The following is a 21,030-nucleotide window of genomic DNA, read 5'->3' as shown; positions in this document are numbered from 1 at the left end:
TTTTTCAAAACCAGTCAAGTGCTGATTTCATTATTTAAGCTGACGTTTGTTGCACACAATAGTAATGATTCAAGTTCAATATTAGGTAAAATGTTTAAACTATTATATCTTCGAGGAAACCCTTTCTTTTTTTTTTTCATACTCCCAGGAACTCTAACGCGTGCTTTCTTAGCCAAGTCCTGAAGAAGGCCTTGCTTTTTCAACCATTTTAGCACACACTGCATCCCTCATCCATTTCACCTTTCCCGATACCTCCCGTCTGAATACTTCTATCAGCATGAAAAATGATTTCTCCATTTTCTGTCAATCAGCGATCCCTGCAAATATTTATCCTTCCCTCTTTCAGCACAGTCTTGAACACTGTGGACCACAGCCATTTCTATGGAATGACTCTGAAAGTCAATTTTTGCATCAGCATTACCCTTTCTCAGAGTTTCTAGTTAAAATCTTCATCTCTTATATTGTCTACATCATTCATCTGTGTCTTTGGAACTTTCTTTTTACCTCCTAGTCTAGTTTACCTAGGCAAGATACTTTACTTATTTTTCTATTACGAATCCCCCCATAAAATTTCAAATTTAACCCATTGGCCTGATAATTTTTGAGATATGTTACTTTTATTTTAGTGTGTCTTTTGTTCAATGTTGAGCAATTTGTTGTGGATGCCATTTGGGCTGGCCTCTAAAGATGCTATTCTCCTCCACTTCTCTAAGTACTTGCTTTACACCACATGAATATTTATTGGAAAGTGTCTGTAATAAAGCACAATTCATGGTTAGTATACCTAATGTGGCTACCAAAGAGTCTTCTCACGAGCAGCACGCACACCGAGCATACTGGCTGTGTGATATCTGCTCTTCGTCCTGCCCGGATAGGAAGCACGTGGGAGCAGTCATGCCAATTCAACACCAGGATCAAGCCATCAAAGAGACAGGTCACATCCCATCAGCTCAACTGTGCTGAGGATTCAGCTCATTCTGCAGTTCCATCAGTGTGAGTCACTGAAATTTTGACCATGTTTGATACAAATCATCAGCCTCGCTGGCGGACCTTAGCTGTGCTCTACTGAGAGCCTCCTGAAGCCCCAGACGCGAGTTTGTATGGCTCTGCACATAGTAATGGATTTGGGAAAGATTGTGATGTACCTTCTTTATTCACTCAAAGTTCCTTCCAAGGCTCAAAGACATACAGATTTCTTCGACAGAGCTATTGGCAGGAAAGTCTAAGAGTTTCAGTGGTGTAACAGGGTGAAATTGATGATTTTTCTCTTCCCCAGTATTTTAGTCTCCTAATTACTGTAACTACTAGCCCTTACTAATGGGACTAGTAAGATAATGGAGCCCTACTTTCTACCACAGTTCAAAGCTGTTAAACAAAATATGTAATGCTTGGGATAGGGATGACAGGGATTTTTTTATTTTTTAACTAGAGAAACAGTAATTACTTCATGTGAAAAACAACCTAAAATATTAACGTGAGGGGAAAAAAGGGCAAATGGTCTAAGTCATTTCTGTATTTTACTTTCTTCAAGTGCACAGGTTTTTAAAATGGTCCTCTTGTGGAAAGATGTGGAAAGACCATTCAGAAGTGAAGGGAAGGATGGATCATTGCCGTAGGGCCTGTGGCTGGTATGTGCAAGCAGCTTGGAGAGGAACCTGTATTTCTGATGCTGATTCACTGAGTCCAATTATTTCATTGAGTTAGATTCTCATAGATTACAATCTCACTTCAGGTTGAAATGGATTCTGTAACCACAACTCCGTTGATATATTCAATTTTAACAAGGAAGGAATCAGCACAAATGTTTAATAATTGTGTGTCCTAAGACTCAGTGGTTTTGTCATTACCTACTGTTTAGATTCCAAGATAATAGATTGTATGGAGCATCTCTACCTGGGTGTGTTAGTAGTTGGGAAAATCTGCAACAGTTAAGAGTAAGGTGAGGAATATGTCAGGTCTGAGCTCCTCACCAACCACCTTTTGTGTGAAATGATCCCATTTCTAACTGGGATGAGCATCTGTAAGAATGAGTTTTTGCTCATGTATACACACAGTGTATTGAGGCACAGGAGCTAGCGATGAGGTCTGGTAAGGTCTGCTGGTATATTTTCAAAGCAAGTTGGTCATCTTAGGGGTATTCTGTTCTGTTCTCAACTTGGTTCAGTCTTAAATCTCTCTGTGCTTTTAATTTGTTCTCAGTTCAAGGCCTGCCCTTAAACAGAGGTCTTATTCCCATTGGATTTTATAGTGAATTCTTTGCTTTCAGTGAAACTGTGGTTTTATTTCCTGTGTTTAGCTGTACTTCAAAGTGTTTTGCCAGATTTGGCAAAATACAGGGAAATTAAAGGGAAACCAGGTCATCTGTATGATTTATCTAGATAATGGACATACATGCCTCCCACCTGAAGACAGTTATATAATTAAAATGACTAATTAATTTTGGCTAATAAAAGGTACAATTAAGATTTTTTTAAACTAGACCTATGAAGATCTTTATCTTAAAAAGATGTTTCCAGCCTTGCATTTTGCTGTATTTGAGGTTTTCCTTCGACTGAAGTAGAAGATGAAGTTCCATTGAAAAACTGAAAGCAGTACAGGAAGGACTGTACCATTTTATGGTAGGGAGGGGCAGGTCAAATGTTGATCTTTTACACGTGTGTGAGAGAGGTTGTTCTCCAGTGGCCAAGTAAAAAGGCAAGGATGAGAGAGTACTGTTGTTATTACCAAACAGAACAAGTGTCTTTTAGCTCTGGTGGTGGAAGGACAAATGTTTTAGAGATAAAGGATAGAGTGTCCAGTACTGGTGACTTTGTTAGTGAGTGCATTTGCATATAAGCTTTATCTCAGTTACGTATTTCTTAAAAATCAACCTAACCAAAGGGAGCAAAGAAATACTGCAATCACAATTTCTTGCATTCCAAATAAGCAGGAAGGCTAGAAAAGTATTTTTAAAAAAATGAAAAGTGCTCTAACATTTCAAAAAAACATTAAGTGTTTTAACAGAATCAAGAGCATTTGCCAGTCTGCTGTCTGATACTTAAAATCATACAGCATCAGAAATTGTATCCATTTGTTAAGCTGTTTTTCTTCAAAGTTACTGAAATCTGACATTAATTTTTACTGACCCCTTTGCATCTGATGAGGAATGTGCAGGTTACTTGAACTGGCTATACATGTATTTAGGCTTCCTCTATAAAATGTATTGTCTTTGTAGTTTAAAAGACAATTTCAGCTGTCTTATGCTACTTGCTATATATATGCAGATATTTAAAACGTCATGCGCTAGGATATATGTTTACTGTGAGATTTCGCTGAGAATCTTTCTTGACTGTGGTAATGGGCAGTTTTAGAGGAAAAATTACTTTGAAATATAAGGCACGTTTAAGATCGAAATGGCTTCTTTTGTGGAAAGAGCTGTCTAGGAACTTCAGTGCTGGTGGTGTTTTTGAAAATATGTAGAATTCAGTAGACCCTAATAGCAGCAAATTATTTTTTAGTACGTGTCTTTTAGAGTTCTGTTACTCTCGTTCTCCTCCGCTTTCCTCCTTTGATTTACTGGCTTTGTGTGTGAGATTCAGTACATTTGGGCAGATGCAAGCAGCTGGAAGTAATAGAGTTAGAGCACTTTGAAAAGCTGAATTTTCACAAGTGGTTTGGGGTTTAGATGCTGGGAGTCATTATCTGGTGCTTCAGAATAACATTTAGAGAACTTGCTCTCATGGCAGAGATTTGAAAGAGGTTATTCATGGGTTGTATTTCACTTCTAAAAAGTTGAATAAAATTACATTGCATTATATTTTTAAATGAAGAAATCTGATTGAGCCATGCAGACACATTTTAGAATAATATATGTTCTAACGGCACAAATCGCTACTTTTATTCCATGTATTCAGAAAAACATACACTCCCAGAAGCTTTGGAGAGAACCTTTTTTTCTTGCCAACTATATATAGTATAGTGAGTGTTTCCTTTAAACTCAAGCCAACATCCCATGTAAACATGATAAAGTTAGCTATGGAACTTTTATGGGGGAGCAAGTATTTGTGGTCTTATATTGTGCATTTTTTTGTTGCTGTCTTTCTTTCATGGCTATCCTTTCTGTCTCTGGAGGTTGGTTTCATTACTTGTCATACAAACAAGTTTCCCTTGTTTTATCCATGCCTCTCTGTGATTCCATGTCCTCCACTTTATTTTATGTTTGCTTTCAGTAGGGTTTTTCAATACTGACAAAATCTTGAAGGGCACCTATTTATAAGGCACACAGTGCGTTATTTCCTCATATTGTGTGCTCCTCTTTATGGCATGTCAGATGGAGTACTTTTTTCCTCACTAACAATGTAGGGAATGGAGCCACCATAAAGCAGACTAACAGGCCCAGATTGTTTCAGTGGATGTGTGTTTGTTGTAATTGCCGTTCCAGCTACAGTGCACCAGTTCTCACAACAAATTGCTCCGTGGACATGGGCAATGTGTAGCACATCTGGTGTTATCCATTCCTTAGCTCTTTCGCTGTTACCTCTGCGAGTGAAATACTGGGTAACTTTTCCCACATCTGTCTATCTCTGCTCATAAGGCAGGCTGTAGGGGCGTAGTGCCATACCAATTATACACGCTCTTTGGATACTGTTGTACACTGTCACTTTCAAACAGAAAGCATAAAATGTATGTGACCTATAAAGGTACGTGAGAAAGTGTACTGCATCCCTGCCTTCTGCAGAGTCCAGATAGCACATTACTGATACCTTCCTCCATCAAGCTTTTGTTTCTATACATCTTTAAAGGGCTTAATACTAAATTCTTACAATTAAATTTCAGAATAAGAGACCATTAAAACAGTTTCAGCCCCTCCTCTCTCAGAATGAACCAGAAATGACAGTTTTGGCCTCCTTTAAAATGGGCATGTCGCAGTATAAATGAATATCAGCTTTTTAAGAATATCATTGTCCAAAGCGATGCCTGCAGGGAGCTCGGAGCTAACAGGTCTTCTGTGCTGGATTTACAGAACAAATAACAAAATACCATTGTAGACAAAACTGAAAAGACTCTGGGATAAGGCTGTAGGGGATACAGTGAAGTCTGGAATTCTTCAAAAGGAAAGGTGAAATATCATAAACTACATTTACTTCTAGTAAAAATATGCATGATTTTAGTGGAGCTGTAGCTGTGTAGGTGTTCATATTTGTAATTGGTAGTGGCATTGTGTGTTCAGGACCATTTTTTCCTCTCTTGCTTAAAAAGGTAAGATATCCAGGCGGGCTTTATTATCTAGCTCTGTTGCGATCTGTTTTGAACTTTTTTTTTTTTTTTTTAAATGCACCAGGCTTTGGGTCTGAAAAGGTGGGTTTAGAAAGATTACAACCTCCATGCTGCCTTTGTTTAAAGAGAAAACATAGTTACTCACGCTCTGTTATTTGAATATCTATTGCATGGATGTGACTTAAAACCCCACCTTTAACAGAAGTTGCATTTAAAACATATCACTTCCATGTGGTTTCAAAATGATATCAAGATAAATCTTTTACTTCTCTATATAGACGGAGTACTCTCTGGGGTAATTTCTAGCAAAATTTGGTGATGATTTCTATAGTTGATATACTCTACCTAGGGAAATAAAAAATGTGAAGTAAAAGTTGGAATCAGCAGCTGAAATGGTCTCATTTCCTGCCAGACAATTTGCCTTTGGTCTGTATTGAAGTTGATGTCAGTCTGGAAAAAAATAATGCTCTGGTTTTACATTGCAGTTCTTTAAAAATAATTACCCTTATCTTATATTCTGTTCAACTCTACTACTCCCAGTTTAAAAGAAATTGAGGTCAAAAGGCCCATAAATAACCATCTGGTAAGTAACAATACAGAAGAGTGATAGTATTGGTATTTCCTACAAAATTTCAGGTGCCAGCTGTCACTTGAGGTTTGCCTACTCTACTTACACAAACAAATTCATCAGGAATGTTTTGATTTCCAGAACATTTTTATGTTTTCATTTGGATTATGAAAGGAGAAAGACATTCTTCTTTTTAAAGGGGAAAAATAAAATACATATACCTATTTCTTAATCTGTTTTCCTCTCAATGCTTTTGCTCCAGAAATTATTTGTTAGTTTTGTTTTCTGCATCCGCAGTTTAAGTGCATTTACAAGTCACAAAAGGTCTAGCTGACAATGAAATATTCTGTGCCAGATGTCGTTTCTCTTTGGCGCTTCACATTACCATGTTGAAAGAAAAATAAAGCCCAAGTTGCTCAATAACAGATGTTTCTCCCCCTACCCATGGTCCATTTACCAGTGTTACATTAGACATTTTCCTCTTCCAGGGACCAGTCAATCTGAATTTTCCATAATTCCAAATTCTTAGCATCAGAAAGCAAATGCTCATAACAAACAGAGCTTTTTACTTACAGACTGTGAAATTCTTTCCTGAAAGAATGAATGACTCATTTCACTGTTCAGCTTACAAGTGCTGTGTAGATGACATTATCTGGATTGATGCTATGCTGCCCAGCAGATAGCAAAATCCTTCCCGCTTGTGGGGAAGTGCGTAGGAACAGGTTCATTTTGGGTCCTGGGGAGGCAGTGAAATGCTATTTAGTGGAAAGATTCGAGTGCAGATTGCGGCATGCGGTGTATCCTAGAAAGAAGTGGTCAAGGTTTGGTGGCCTCAAGATGTGATTACAGATGAGGAACATTTCCACGGATAAGTCATCACCACTTTGACTGTCTGCATATTCAGCTGCTGCTGCCAAGTCACCTCGAGGTCTTGGTGCAGAGTGGTTTTACCTTGAGAGTTGTTGGCCTTTGGAAACACTTTCTCCCTGACAATGAAACGGCGTTCAGGGGAGGTACCACTATTTGCATGCCCAGGTCATCCTCTCTTATGTGAGCATCCATTATTAGCTGGTGATAAAGGCAATTAATTGGATCCCAGGTAGACCTTTGTCTTGCTCCAGTGTAACTGCTCTTACGTTGGAATTGTGGGTTTATTTGCAAAGACTTCAGGGCAGGATCTTGCCAAAATGGGTAAGGTGCAAGTTCAAAATGCTGCAGTGTTTATATCAGTCTTATTTTTATATGTAAAAAAGAGCACATATACAAATATAAATGGATATATAAAAGCCTTTTTTACATAAACAGCTCCTGGTTTAGGGCACCCTGAAAAAGCAGTTGTCAGTTTGTGCTGAAGGCTGACCCCACTCTGAGCTGGGTATTGATAGCTACCTGGCCAATACAGGCTGAGAGGCCAAAGCTGACATGGAGGGTAGTGATTGCATTATTCACTGCAGTGCCATTGGGTACAGAAGCTGCGTGCTCTAGGCCAGGCTAGACTGTGGGCTCTGTAAATAGAGGACAGAAATTCTGCTGCTTTCTTTAATCTGTTTCAGAAAAAATGAGATAGATCATGAACAAGGACAGATAGTCAATTTGGTTGTAAGAATGAGTGATTCTTGAGAAGGGCATTGGTATATTTTACAAATGTGATTGTACAGTGCTACCGCATGGCTATCTTATTTCGTGTGCACTTAGATCAGAATTCAGAACTGTTGAAATAAAAATTTCTAGATTCATGGTTCATGACCAAATAGCTTGTAGCCACATTGAGATGATGTTGCTTACTTCGAGGCTATCTTAAAAGTCTGTGGGCAGGGGGAGGCAAACAAGTTGCCCAAACTCCAAATGCTGTTAGCTCCAATAATCAATCCCAGAAGACATTTACATATACAATTGGATTGGCTCATTAGAAGTCAAGCTCAGCTGCTGCCAATTAGGATGTGCTAATTTGCATAGGCAACTTGGCTGTGTAGCATTGTTAGAGACTGCAGTAGGATTGCTGCCTGAGGAAGCAACAAGAAAACCTTACTGCATTGTCAGATGGATTTAGCTGATCCGAAGTCAAAGTGTCTTTGGCGTATGTAACTGAGAATACATTCATAAATGTTTGCAACTTCTTCATATCATATTTTTACTGCATTTAACTTTGAGGCAGGATATAATTTTTTGCTGAGAATTGGATATTTAGGAAGATTTCAATCTTCCAACCTACTAGAGGGAATGTGTTTGAGATGTCATGAAATAGAACTTTTATGGGTATTGCTTACTGAGAGGAGAACAGCGCGGCGTGCAATTCCCTAGAAATATGCATCACCTAGAGTTCAAGTTTCTCCAAGTTACATAAATCCCTAAATCCTGTGGCTTTGAAAATAACTAATGATATAGCTTGTAAGGTTGAGAGACAGCAAAATGGCTCAATTTCAAGAAAATATGTATTTCTGCAATGAGTGTCAGTATATTCCCTTGCTTTAAGGACACAGGCACATTAGCCATTAGAAGACAATGTGTTGCTCAGCAATACTGGCAGGCAGAAAATCATCGTGGTGTCATCCCACTTCATTACCTGAGCACAAGAGAAAACTATATGGTGCTTCTATGCAATCAGATTTTTTTTTCTTCTGTGTCTGGCTTTTTGAGTGGAATTGTGTCAATTATAAGCTACAGAATATAGGACTACATATCAAGAGATAAAGTATTATAAGTTCTATTAAAAGTTCAGATGTGACGGCAAATTTGGTATTGCTCATTCTAGTTTCCAAACACTGCATTTTCTCTCACTACCTACTTCTATCCTTTCGTTTAATCAAATGTGAAATTACAAGTTTTCAAATTAGAGTATGTCTTGTTGTTTAGTTCAGTTCCTTTTCTGCTTTTTCTAAAATATCTGTGGTCCTCTGTACAGTGTTCAGGTGGGAGCAATGTACTGTTTCTGTGTCACAGAACACCTCAGGCTGGTGAGAACACTGTCAGAAGTTGAGCAAAATTGTTATGTTTCTGGAGAGCATTAATTTTATTGTAACAAAGAACTGGTCATTGAGGTTTGCACTGTTATGGAAAAAAGTACAAAGAGATTTCGGATTTTTTAATTAAAACTTCAGTTGGGATTGTTACACTTACTATATCAGGTCGTTCAGAAAATATTTTTTTATTTTATTAATCACAGCCAAAGATTAACTTCAGCTTTCGATACTAAAATTTTGGTTTAAATTGTATATTTGGTCTTAGACATGCAAGAGAAATACTAAAATTTTAGAGGCTTTAGACTCAACCACTTTAACTTGAGTGCAGGCAGGTAATTAGAGAAAATTGTGATATTGTTGGATGGCCAATTTTGTGAAGTGAACAGTCTGTTGGAGAGTGGGCACGTGGTTTTTTCTGCTCTTCTGTGTTTCCCTTCTGTACAGGTTTGACAGAGGTCAGTGGTGAAATGGGTGGAAAATCTGATAACCTTATTTGCTCTGAAATGCAGTGGCATTGTTAGAAAGTTTGGGCAGAGGATTTCAGGATCTGGGGCCATTAATTTGGCTTTTCTGAGCAGTGACATTTTAAAACTATTTAGGAAAAGGAGGAAAAAAAGCAAGGCTAAGACAGCTAGAAGAGTTTGGTTTAGTTTTCACTGAATTTGTCATCAGTTAAACTTTTCAGTTTGAGTCCTTACTCTAAAATGAGTTTGGGAGTTTTTATATAGCTTTTAGTCTCTGAACAGTTACTTAAAACTTCTTTTTAAGCATTGGGTTTTTTTGCTCACTTGGTTTGCATCATGAGCTCAGCCTGGCTACACTAGCAGCCTCTGAGAACATCCACACATATTTATGGACTCTGAAGTTTGAAAACATCAGCTCACTGGGTTACAGTGAGGCTCTGGCCAAGTAAATGCACCATTGTTCATTCCAAATGTTGGCCAGAATGATAACATGCCATTTCCATCATTATTCAGATAAAAGAGCCATTGAAACCTTCTTTTTCCTAAAAAAAAAAAAGTCCCCATTAAACTGAAATATGGAGAATATAAGAAGTGTGCAGAAGCAGATTCCACATCTTGTGAATTGTCAAAACTCATGTTGAAATGAACTGTTAGAACATACGTCGGAGCCAGGAAGTCAGTTTTCCTTTCTAGAGGCCAAAATGTTCTTGATATAAGGGGGAAATTAGGAGGGAGCCTGAGGGAGTGTCACTCTTCGGTGAGTCCTCGGTGCCTGAAGTATGGGGAGGGACTGAATTTCCCCAGGAATATTCCCAATTCCTGTGGGCGCTCCCTAATCCCGTGGCTCTGACTGGAGGAGCTGAAAGAAACTGGCCCTCCCAGGAGCAGGGCTTAGGAGCACGTTTTTCTGCGTGGCAGGGGCCTCTCTTTGCTGTGCCATGTGACGCTGGAGGTCCATGCCATGCACAGGAGCTCTGTGGCCACTGTGAGAGCAACCCACTGTACCAGATTTTTTGCTGGTGTATGGCAATAACAGATGTAAAAATTCTCCATGCATGAAGTATTGAGGGGATGTCTTTAGATTAAGAAAGAAGGGCAAGTACCGATTTGAAAACTAGGTGCACAGAAAGACTTTAGAGAAAATGAAAATGTTGTTTGAAACACCACCAAGTTGACAGCTGTTCATCCTTCTGTGAAAGGTATAGGAGGCTTTGCTGATGCATAAAAGCGGGTAGGGAGCGCCTCTCTCAAAGAAAATATCTAGTGTGGCGCCAAGGAGTTTAGAGGTTGGATCCCCTAGAGCGTGAATTCTGGGAACTGACCTTTGCTGCCTTATTAAAAACTTCATTAACAGTGTCTCACACCTGGCAGGGAATGGCTAACTGGGGATTGTTCTTAAAGAGTTGGAGAAAGTCTTGGTTTGTGCGGATGCAAATCGGAAGCGCTGTGCAGTTGCTGCAGAAGAGCATGCCCTGCAGCCACCAACACATCTGCTGTGTTCGCCAACCTGACCCCGGCTGGGCTGCCCGCAAGAGCCTTGCGGTGCTCTCATGTCCCAAGACAAGATTGTCCCTGGTTGGAATCTGATCCCTTTAAGTGTAAACCTTCACTGAATTCATTGATATGTATTTTTTCAGCCAATGACTTTCATTATTTTAGGATTATTCTTTTTTATTTCTGTCCAGAAATGAATTGTGCTGTGCCAAGGCTTAAATATGTTTAGCTAGAGTTTTTCTGTTAAATCACAGATGTATTTCTTGAGATGCCTTTTTTTTTTTTAAGATTGGGAAAGTTTCACTTTTAATCAGTAATTTGAAAATTCAGTATTAGTTTATATATTCCCAGTTAATTGCTTATAGTTACTTTAAAAAAAAAAAACCAACAAACCTCACGTTTGTGAAACTGGATATATATACCAAACATACTCATTTTTTAGAGGACTAGTATGACTAGAGAAGAACTTGAATTTAAAAAAACAGTGTTTCCAGACAATACTAACTTCAGACTCAGTTGCTGCAAAACCAGTTAATGAGTGTGCTGTGTACATGCCAACATTGTAAATGTTAGCCTTAATAAGGTACAAGGCAATAGCAGCTCAGCAACTGTAATATTTAAAAGGGAATGAGTTCCTGGCTCGTAATAATTTAAAAAATGGTCCTTCTGTTTCCTGGGATATACATCAGTGTCACTTCAGTGACAGTTAAAGGGCAGGGTAACAAAGTGAAAAATGACAGCTCGGTCCTCAAAGTGAAAAAGTATTTGGCATGTGTGGCCAAGAAACAATGTGATGGGACATTGCGAAAGCCTGGCCTCAGCAAATTGAATGGCAGAATTGGCATTGACCTTACCAGAGTACCAGGACGTCATTTGTGAGCCACTGTCTGCTTTGATTCTTTTCTCTGTGGAGTAAAATTGGCTGAACTGCTTCTCTTGTTTCATATGTCTGTTACCCGCTCACATGGCTCTGTAAGTACTATCTGTTACAGCATATGAATCAAATACAGAGAGTTTTGAAGGATAAAGTATCATCATTTTTGTTGTCCTGTATTTATCGAGGTGGTGGACAAGGGGCATTTTTTTTCTGATGCATAAATCTTCATAATCAATTAACTGTGCTACTTTTTGCATTTTTACATTCTGTTTATCATATGCGAGAGAGATAGCTTGCTTTCTTCCTCTTCCCAAAGGGCTATAAATTTTTGTTGAGAAGGGTCTGGGATCATAGCAAACATGAGTCTGTTTCTAACACTTTGGCTGTTTTCAGTTTTTAAAGCTGGACAGTGGTCAACTATATCTAAAGGTTTTCCATTTCTGGGAAAACGGTTTTGCACTCTCTACAGCAGTTATCAGTTATATCAGTTCTGATGTTTCGCTCTGCTAGATATAAAATATGACCTGAAATGCTGCTCTCTCCCAGTTCACTGTAAACAGTGTATTTTAGAGCTGTCGAGTCTGTGTATTTATGCTCCCATCCATGTTCTTTTATTTATCTTTATGACAAACCTTTGAAGTTCTAGCTAATAAATCAGGAATGCAGCAACTAGTTTTGAAAAGTACAAATCTTGGCAATTTTATTGGTTCCATAATTTACCCAATCTTTTGGTTAATGCCGACAAAACTGCCTAACTCTGGATGTTTTCTAAGTCAGATGATGCATCCCAAATATAAATCTGTCTTACAAAGATCAGGGGTAAAATACCTTAAATACCAAAGCTCCACTCAGTATTTATATAATTGAACTATTAATTTGTCCCAAGCTTTTGGAGCGGTCAAAGAGAAAAGCACAGTATCAGTACCATCCCCAAAGTTTGATGTTAACCGAGTTTTGAATATATATACTGAAAACATTAGAGACCTGACAAATCATTTAAACTAAGTTAGAAGAAGCGAATGCTGAACAGGTGCTTTAATAGCTCACTGTAAAGCATGTTGTTTAAAATACTCCTGCTGTTATCTGCTGCATTGACCTTCGGGGCACATTGCAAAGGCTCATTTCTTTTTAGGGCCACTGGTGGTAAGTAGATGTGTCTTCTGACTGGAAGAGGAGGATGCGAGTCTTTTGTCTGTACCTGTACATGGTGCTCTTTCACAAACACTTCAACACTGCTTAGCTTTATGCATGCTATTAGTTACAGGGCCTGGATTTAAGCACGTTCTCTAGTGTTTCTTGAAACAGCATCAGAATTGTTGTTGCAGTTTATATGCATGCTTTTAGATGGTTATGATGCATACATGTAAGCACTGGAATAAAATCAATTCAAGAGGTAAACTTTCATTTCCTGCCGTGTTGCTTCGTGGTAAACTTGAGGAAAAACTACCCTTTTCTGTGACTTTAAAGCTGTGAAAGAAAGATCAGCCAGCAGATAACTGCGAAGGCATAGAAATAGTCTGTAAAATACGGGTTCTTTTTTTTTTTAAGCAACATGCAAAGAAACCATTGTAGCCAAGTCGAATCATGCTCTATAGTGGCAATATTTTCAGTGATTGGGCTCTGATGTCTGTTGGTTAAGAATGTGATGTCTATAGCAATACACAAATCTGTTGCATTTGAATGAAAATTAACCCAGGGCTTAATTTTCTGTCTGTCTTCAATTGTGTATGACCCGGAAAGGATCCAGTGTGTCCGTTGGCTTTGTAAGTGAAGAATCAGTTTCTGGTGTTCTTGATCAAGTGGACAGAAGGTCAGCTGAGGGTATCAAACCCTAGAGAGTAAGTAGTGCGTGTAGGTGAAGATGAGAGACAGCCAAGATTGGATGTCCATGACTATAACCATTGCAAGCCAGAAAGATGGCAAGAAAATGACTAACAGTGCACATACTTTTTTTTTTTTTTTGAGATGGTTGCCATGGTGGCAAAGGTTCCCACTGTCAGTGCTGTCACTGACATTTTTTTCCAGAAACTGCTGTTTTTTCAGCCCTGGCAGGGGAGGGCAAAGTGGCTAGGTAGCTTTGAGCTTAGGGTGAAGTACAGTAAAATATTGAAGTATTCTCCGAAGTATGAGACTAGAGCTACAAATAGATGTGTGTATCTGAACTGTTCTGGTATGGGCTGCTTAATCCTGTAGCTGCTTCCCTAGGTGAGGTGGTAAAGGAGCTGCAGACCCCTTAAGGCCAGAGTTACCTGCTGGAATTCTGGGCTCCTCCAACAGTTGGCTTCTGCCAACCTGTAAATGCACCTGCGCATGGAAGAGTGGTGAAAAGCAGCTAACACTGACAAGTTTAGCATCATTAACCACCCAAAATCGTGGGAGGAGAGCTGAAGCTAAGACAATTGCCAGATGCCCTTGGGGATTAGAATCTCACTTGAAAGACCTACGCTGATTTATTACTTACTTACTAATTTTCCAACTTTTTCCTGATGTTTCTTCTGATGTTTCCCACCTACCAGCAGAATTCTCTGTGTTTTAAACCCTGCAATTCATTAAAGCAACCCTACAATTCAGTAAAGTAGCATTACCTGTAAAGATTGCTTAAGGGAAGTTAGCAACTTTTCCCACATTTCTGGGTGGGGACTTGAGTGGTGGTATTTAACTTTTAAGGAGGAATCCCTGGATAATTGAAAATGGCTCTTCTTGCTACTGACTGCACCTGGAACAACCAGAGATAATGGTAATTAATGGTTGCTGTATGCATGTGTACAGTAAATCACAGTTATGCCATGCTTTTTACCTGCATTTTTGTTAACAAGAAAACAACGCAGTATTATTTTCAGTGACGTTCCAAAAACCACAGGGACAGAGACTGCCATCTGGACCAAACTTGTAGTCCAGCTTATCTCACTTTCATCCCTGACAGCTGCAGAACCTGAAACTAAAGATTGTTTCTCTTTTTAAGCATGGGGACATCAATGCAAACTAATCGCTCCATCCCTAATTTTGGCTAATATTCAGTGTTTTCCAGTGCTGCTTCCTCTGCAGGTGGTGTATCCTGCAGGACCTGGTTTTATCTCAGTGGCAATGCCAAGATTTTTGTGTGCCATTTCAGTATAACGTCAACAATTTGTACTAACAACCTCCTAGGGGAGGGCTGAAGATTGCTGTGAATTTTTGTTATGATGGAATCAGATATGGGTGTTAAGACAGAGAGCTGCAACTACTATTACTCAGTTAACAGTTTCATCCTGAGAAATCATTGCAGACATCATCTGCGTTTGCATTTTGATATTGCAACAAGAGTTTTGGTTCTAAGTACAAATAGTGACCTTGAGGCACTTTGAGGCCACTTATACACTGCCTTTCTATGTTGCAGCTTTTGGAAAAAATTGCTTTTTGGGATTTTTTGAGAGTTGTAATATTAATTCTTACTGCTGCAGTTGAGTCAAATATATTGTCTTGACATGCAGTCAAGACGAATTTCAGAAACAGGGATGTTACTGACTTGGGAGCATTTAAGTATCAAAGTTGTAATGGATTTTCTTCATTTTGCAGATTTAATCACCACCCAGTAGGCATGTCATTGATTTTTAAGCATATTTCATTATTGACTCCAATTGGGAGTTCATTTTAAAAATCAATGGCATGATATGGCCATGTGTCTTTTTACTGTTTTCTGCAATTTGTGCAGGGCCGTGGATTGGTCATTGGGTTGTATTAATTCTGTGAAGTGGTCATGGATACAGTTTATATGGAAAACACTCTGCTGGCTAAAGTTGATTCATAATTTTTGAGTATCTGAAAGAGAGAAAAAATGTAACTGGAGGTGAATTTACTAAAGTGCTTGTTGATAGACATGGCAGATTGAGAGAAGTGAAATGACTTTGCCACTGCTGCCATTTAGCTGACAGGAGGGCGTTTGTGAAATGGGTGCAGAGTTCATCCTTTACCCTCAGCAATCCGCGGTTGACTTCGGTGCACAAAAGGTCAGTGGGACCTTAGTGCAATTTTAGGATCTCAGCGGAAGCCCTTTTGATCTCATTTCACCATCACTTATCAGTCTCTCTAGAAATGCATGATTTGTATTTTTGCCTGATTTCCCCATACGTGGGTGTCTGCCACCATTTCTGACACCAGCAGAGATTTTAGAGATGGAGGAAAAAAACCCCAAACCATTGAGTTCACTTACTTCAAAGTTATGCTTACCATTTTGGGTAGTAAATTCAGAGAACAAAGCAGAATTTAATTTTTATGTGCCCATAGCTTTGCTTGGATCTATAAAATATAGATAGAGAAATAGAGATTGATGTCAACGAAGTGTTGAGTAAGAGAGAAAATGTTGATAAAATCATTTTGGGTAGGGAACGGTTTGGTACAAAATAGCCAAGTGAAGGAGTTTGATGATGGATGATTAGAAGCAGATTGAGAGACTTATCCTTAGGGCAGGAAGAGGGAATGGGTGGATGTAAGAAATAGTGTGGAGGATTAACTGCAGTTTGAAGAAAGGGAGGAGAGGGAAAATAACTGACAATAGTTTGCAGCGATGATTTGTGTCATGAAAATAGTGTTTCCAACCGATGTTTCCCACCCTGAGGTTTCCAGGGTGTAATGACTGGAAACTACGCCTTTACTTTGTTTTAAATAAAGATGAGTGAATACAGAAAAGTACAAAATAATCTGGAATTGATACAAACAATGAACTTTTTGCAGGCATGTAAATGTACTAGTTTTGTTGGAGGGAGGGTCAGAAATAGGGAAAATGAATAAAATCTCATTTTGTGTGATTCGTGCAGACTGATTAGATTAATGACAGAGGGGAATGTTGTCTGTTTTGGGGTTTTGACATTTTAGCAACAAAAAGTGTGTTATTTTATCAGCTTGGCATTCCCAACAGTTACTACAGCATCTCATAGTCTGGTTTAGGGAGCAACTTAAGATTTAGTTCTATCACGTAGAGCATAACACTTTCGGAATCATAAAAATTTATTGACTAAGTCTTCTGTATTCAGATGGGACAAGATTCAAGAACATATAGATATAGATATATAGTGTTGCTAGTAGCAACACAGTTAAAGGAGTTGTCTAAGCTCTGCCACCTGTCCATAAGATGTCTGCTTTACCTGTAACAGATTTGTAAGAAATTGCGAGTGCCTATCTGACATTTACCATTTGCAGTCCAAGGACTGACGCCTCATTAATTCCTCCTGGGACTTCACTGTCTGTGACAGTTTTGAGTTACTGTAAACAACATGCTGAAAAATTTGCCTGTCTTATTTTACTGTCAGAAACCTTTCTTCCTGTAGCCTTTCCTGTTTGTGTTACAGCGGTGTGTAGTGGAGGGCTTACTGGCACTTGTATCTAGGTAAGTTTTCAAAAGAGATCATTATTTTATAATAAGCACATCTAAAATGAAAGGTATTAAATTTTGCAAACTCTGTCGTTGCCAACTGTTTTAAATCCTGGTGCTAATTCACATTATTCATCTTATTTAAAGCCATAAGTCAGAGCTTTCTTGTCATCATCTTGATGCCCTATTACTAACTTACTGCATCTTTCCTTCTGAAAGTGACCAGTGGAGACAATAATCAGTGTTCTTTGGAGTCTAATAATAAAACTCATCTTTAATGAACAGTCATAGCTTGTATAATATTTAGAAGTCACTGGCTTTGCTTGCCTTGAAAACTAGTATTGAATTTATTTGAACACCAGGGATAAATATTTGTTAGAATGCCAAGAATAAATGAATGGTTTTCTCCATGATTTTTCAGGCAGGAGTGATGCTGCAGCACAGATACTTAATCTCCTTTCAGCATTTATCATAGAGTGCAGAGCTTCTTGGAGAGTAATTTTGTATTGTAATTGTTGACAACAGTCTTAAGTTGTTTTAGGGCATACCTAACTTGGGAATGAATTGTTCAAATGGTTTGGGGGAGTATGCTATCCAGGATTTAAGAAATAATAGCGTCTAGAATCCCCATTTCACAACTTTTATTACAAGACTTAAATATTATGGGTGCCTTTAGATAGGGTATAGGCAGCACAGACAAGACAGCATGAAAGAAGTAGGACATCAGTCACTGGGAAAATTCTTTATACGAATAGTCACCCTGTGAGCGACTTTTATTTGCCTGAAAGCTGGTTTATTCTAATGGACTTTTCTCCTCAAGGGTGTAAAAGAGGGTAGGATTGGGAATGTGGATTTATAGATTGCTAGCAGCTCTCTGTTGCCTTGTGGTGTGGACCTGCTTGCCTAGGTGCTTTTTTTAGCACGTGGAGAGACTTTTGTGGTGGTGGAGAGCAAGGACCTGCCCTCAGCTCTCCAGTGGATGCCTTCTCTGCAAGGGACTATCCCATCTGGGTACAGGTTGCTGAAAGAGACTTCAGGTGCCTAAAATCAGCTCCTGAGACCCTATTACCTGTGTAGATTCAGGTACTTCCAATGCTTGACCTGTTCTCAAACACATTAAGCTACACCTGTGAAAGATGCTCGTTGTGGAGACAGAAAATAGCCATACTGAGATTGGCGTGAAATAGCATGTTGTAAACTACTGTCCTAACTCATTTTCTGCTAGGTTTCCTGTAGAGAGCAGGCCTAATTTAAAACACATAGAGTCCTGACAACGACATACTGTACTTACTACTGCAATGATAGTATGCCTGAGTTGTAGTGATAATTTTTTTAATAACTTTGTAACTAATTATTTTAAGCAATATTTTTGTTAGGTGTGCAAATTGGGTAAACTGTTGGCAGCTTTTTTCATTTGTGTAGTGTAACACAGTCTGATGAAGCCTCCGTTCTCAGGTGCAGCAATGTTGGAAAGAGAATTGCCAAGAGCTACATCCAAAGAACTAGCAGGTTTCCGAGCGGAAAAAGATATATGTATATATACTCAGGAATTCAGGTGTCGCTTAGGAGCCATTACCTTGCCTGCTTACCCAAGCTCGTGGTTTTGAACACAGGCCAGAGTGCAATTAGCTGAAATGAATGTGAGGATGGTGTTAGAAATGAGGAAGGCAGCTGAAGAGAGAGGAGAAGGGAGGCTGCCTCTCCCCAGTGGAAGCAATGAAGTCTGGGGATAGTGTTAGGCACGTGCATCTCTGAAGGCTACGAAAATGTGGAGCAATCGCTTGTATATACAGCGGGTCTTTCTATTTTGCACATATAAGCTCTTTAGGGCTTTCTGGCTCAGAAGGAACCATTGCATTTCATCTAAATGCTAGCACCAGAATTATGTCTGAACTTTCTTTGGGCCAGAAGTCTTCTCTTGTGTCTTTCCACATCTGCTGCAATTTGGCCTGACTTTAGCCTACTCTGTTTTCCAAATGGATTACATATGGGGCACGCACATAATGTGGTCTCTATGAACCAGCCCTTTCCCCTTATATTTTTAGCTTGTGCCCCTCACACATGACATTTTCTTCATCATTTGCTTTCTGGAGACCTGATATTCATTCTATATAGCCCTGTCCCTGATGACCATAATACGAGAAGGAAACTTTCCACTTTCAAATTTTTATAGACACAAAGCTAAAGAGCTGAAGTGGATTTGTGACCCTTTCTGTGTAAAGCAATCTGTAGAATGGCATGATGATTTTGAAAAACTCAGTCATCTCCATGGGTATCGGTAATACAAAAAGCACATTTTATAAGTTTTTCAGGAGCCACTTTATTACCTTATCATTGTTCCTAGTGGTAGCTTACTATAATGGACTGAGCATATAAAACACTCCTGGGAACTCCTGTGATTAAATTGAATTTCTGATAATGATTTGCACTGTGAACTTAAGAGAATCATTTAAAGCCCACCTGTGAACCTTTACTTCCATATTGGAGCAGCTATTTCACAGAATTAGTACTGAAACAATGTGATGACTCTGGTGAGTAAATGCTTACAGCCTGGACCTTGATCTGTCTCTGCTTGCTTCTATAAAAAGAAATGGGATACTCACCTGTCTCGCAATTTACTGTGAGGATCGGCTGGTTGATGTTTAAGATCTGTTAAAACACGTTTTTTCATGGAGGAAGAACAAGGGAAAAGGCTGATTACAATTGCTCTTCTTTTTGAAAGCTAAAGTAAGCATGCATATTTTCTGTCATTTCTGGGGTTTATGGTTTTTTCACTTTGCATTTTATTCTTTGGCGAATTTATCTATGGCAGCATATATTTAGAATTGAGCATGCATATTTTCAAATTCACCAGCCCAATATACAAAAATACAAAGGCGATGGGATGAAGTACACGTTTTTGTGCTTTTCTGGCCTGATGCCCTGCTAATTGCGAGAAGCAGAGAATGACACACTGAAGACAGGTCGCTGCATGAGGCAGGATCTGCTTTGTGCCTGGAAGGGACAACTACATGCAGTGAAGTCTGCTTTGCACTCAGTTTTCTTTTTCCTGGCATAACGTACGCATCTGATACTGAAAATCTGATCCAGAACGTTTTACAAACAAACCCTAGAGGCTGCATGTATGCTAAAATAGCACTTTGTATTTTGTTTACATCCCTTGCAGAAGACTGGTATGGTATAAATTACTGGTTGAGAGATCCTATTTCTGTACTTGCTTTAGACACATGCTCATTTTAGCTTCCTAGTTCTGCAGTCTTATGAAAAAAAAAAAAAGCAGCCTTAGAAAGTTTTGAGCAAAAATAACCATTGCTTTATATTACTGCCTTTTGCCCAAAAAGGCACAGTTAACAGCTCTCACCCTTAGGAGACAGGCTAAGATCCGTACGCAGATTTTGCTGGCTGAACTTGTGACTCAAGCTGAAAAAATTCAAGCATCCAATAGTTACCTAAGGTGCCACACGTTCACGCTGACAGCCCCACATCTTATTTTCAGACTTTTGCTTTGTGTCAGCCTTGTTGATGTTGAGCTCTTGCCAGGTATGTTTTGTGATTAATGTGTTTGTCCCATTGAAGTAGGGAATAAACTCAAACACACCAGCCGCTGTATCTGTAACAGTGCTTCAAGCAGAAAGTGCAGTATTAGTAAATACTGAGTCCGAGCTATTCTTCAGAAATGGCACTTAATCATGAGACTCAGATCTGAGTTTCTCTTTAGTCTGAAGGGGCAAGGAAAAGGACAGGTTTTGGACTTACCGTTTCATGAGAGTGAGCTGGTCTGATAGGGAGCCCCATTAAAGCATGCCACTTCATGTGTTGTATGGCTGTATCTCATTGTAATTTTGTCAGAGGAGATGGTAGGTGGGTGTGCAAACACTTTTACATAGTTATTGAAGGCTTATACATGCCACAATGCAACAAAATATAGTTCAGCTGAAAAAAAGTGAATAATTAGGATTCTTGGTCACTCAGTTTGAACTGTTCTTAAAGCTAGATTCAAGTTCATCCAACTAATGTAGTTGTTACTGAGTAATGTGAGTATTAAAGCAGCTGGCAATTCAGAA

The 21,030-nt window shown here is 39.0% G+C and overlaps 1 protein-coding gene across 4 annotated transcripts in view; it reads left to right on the top strand.

The window, feature by feature from the left end:
* MACROD2 (mono-ADP ribosylhydrolase 2) overlaps window positions 1-21,030 on the top strand; it is an 884,404-nt gene that overhangs the window by 699,609 nt on the left and 163,765 nt on the right. The window lies entirely within an intron of this gene.

The sequence above is a fragment of the Gavia stellata genome, chromosome 23, assembly GCF_030936135.1.
Source record: "Gavia stellata isolate bGavSte3 chromosome 23, bGavSte3.hap2, whole genome shotgun sequence".
In the NCBI taxonomy this organism is placed as follows: Eukaryota; Metazoa; Chordata; class Aves; order Gaviiformes; family Gaviidae; genus Gavia; species Gavia stellata.
Note: the sequence above shows the minus strand (reverse complement) of the source record. Positions and strands in the feature narration are given on the sequence as shown.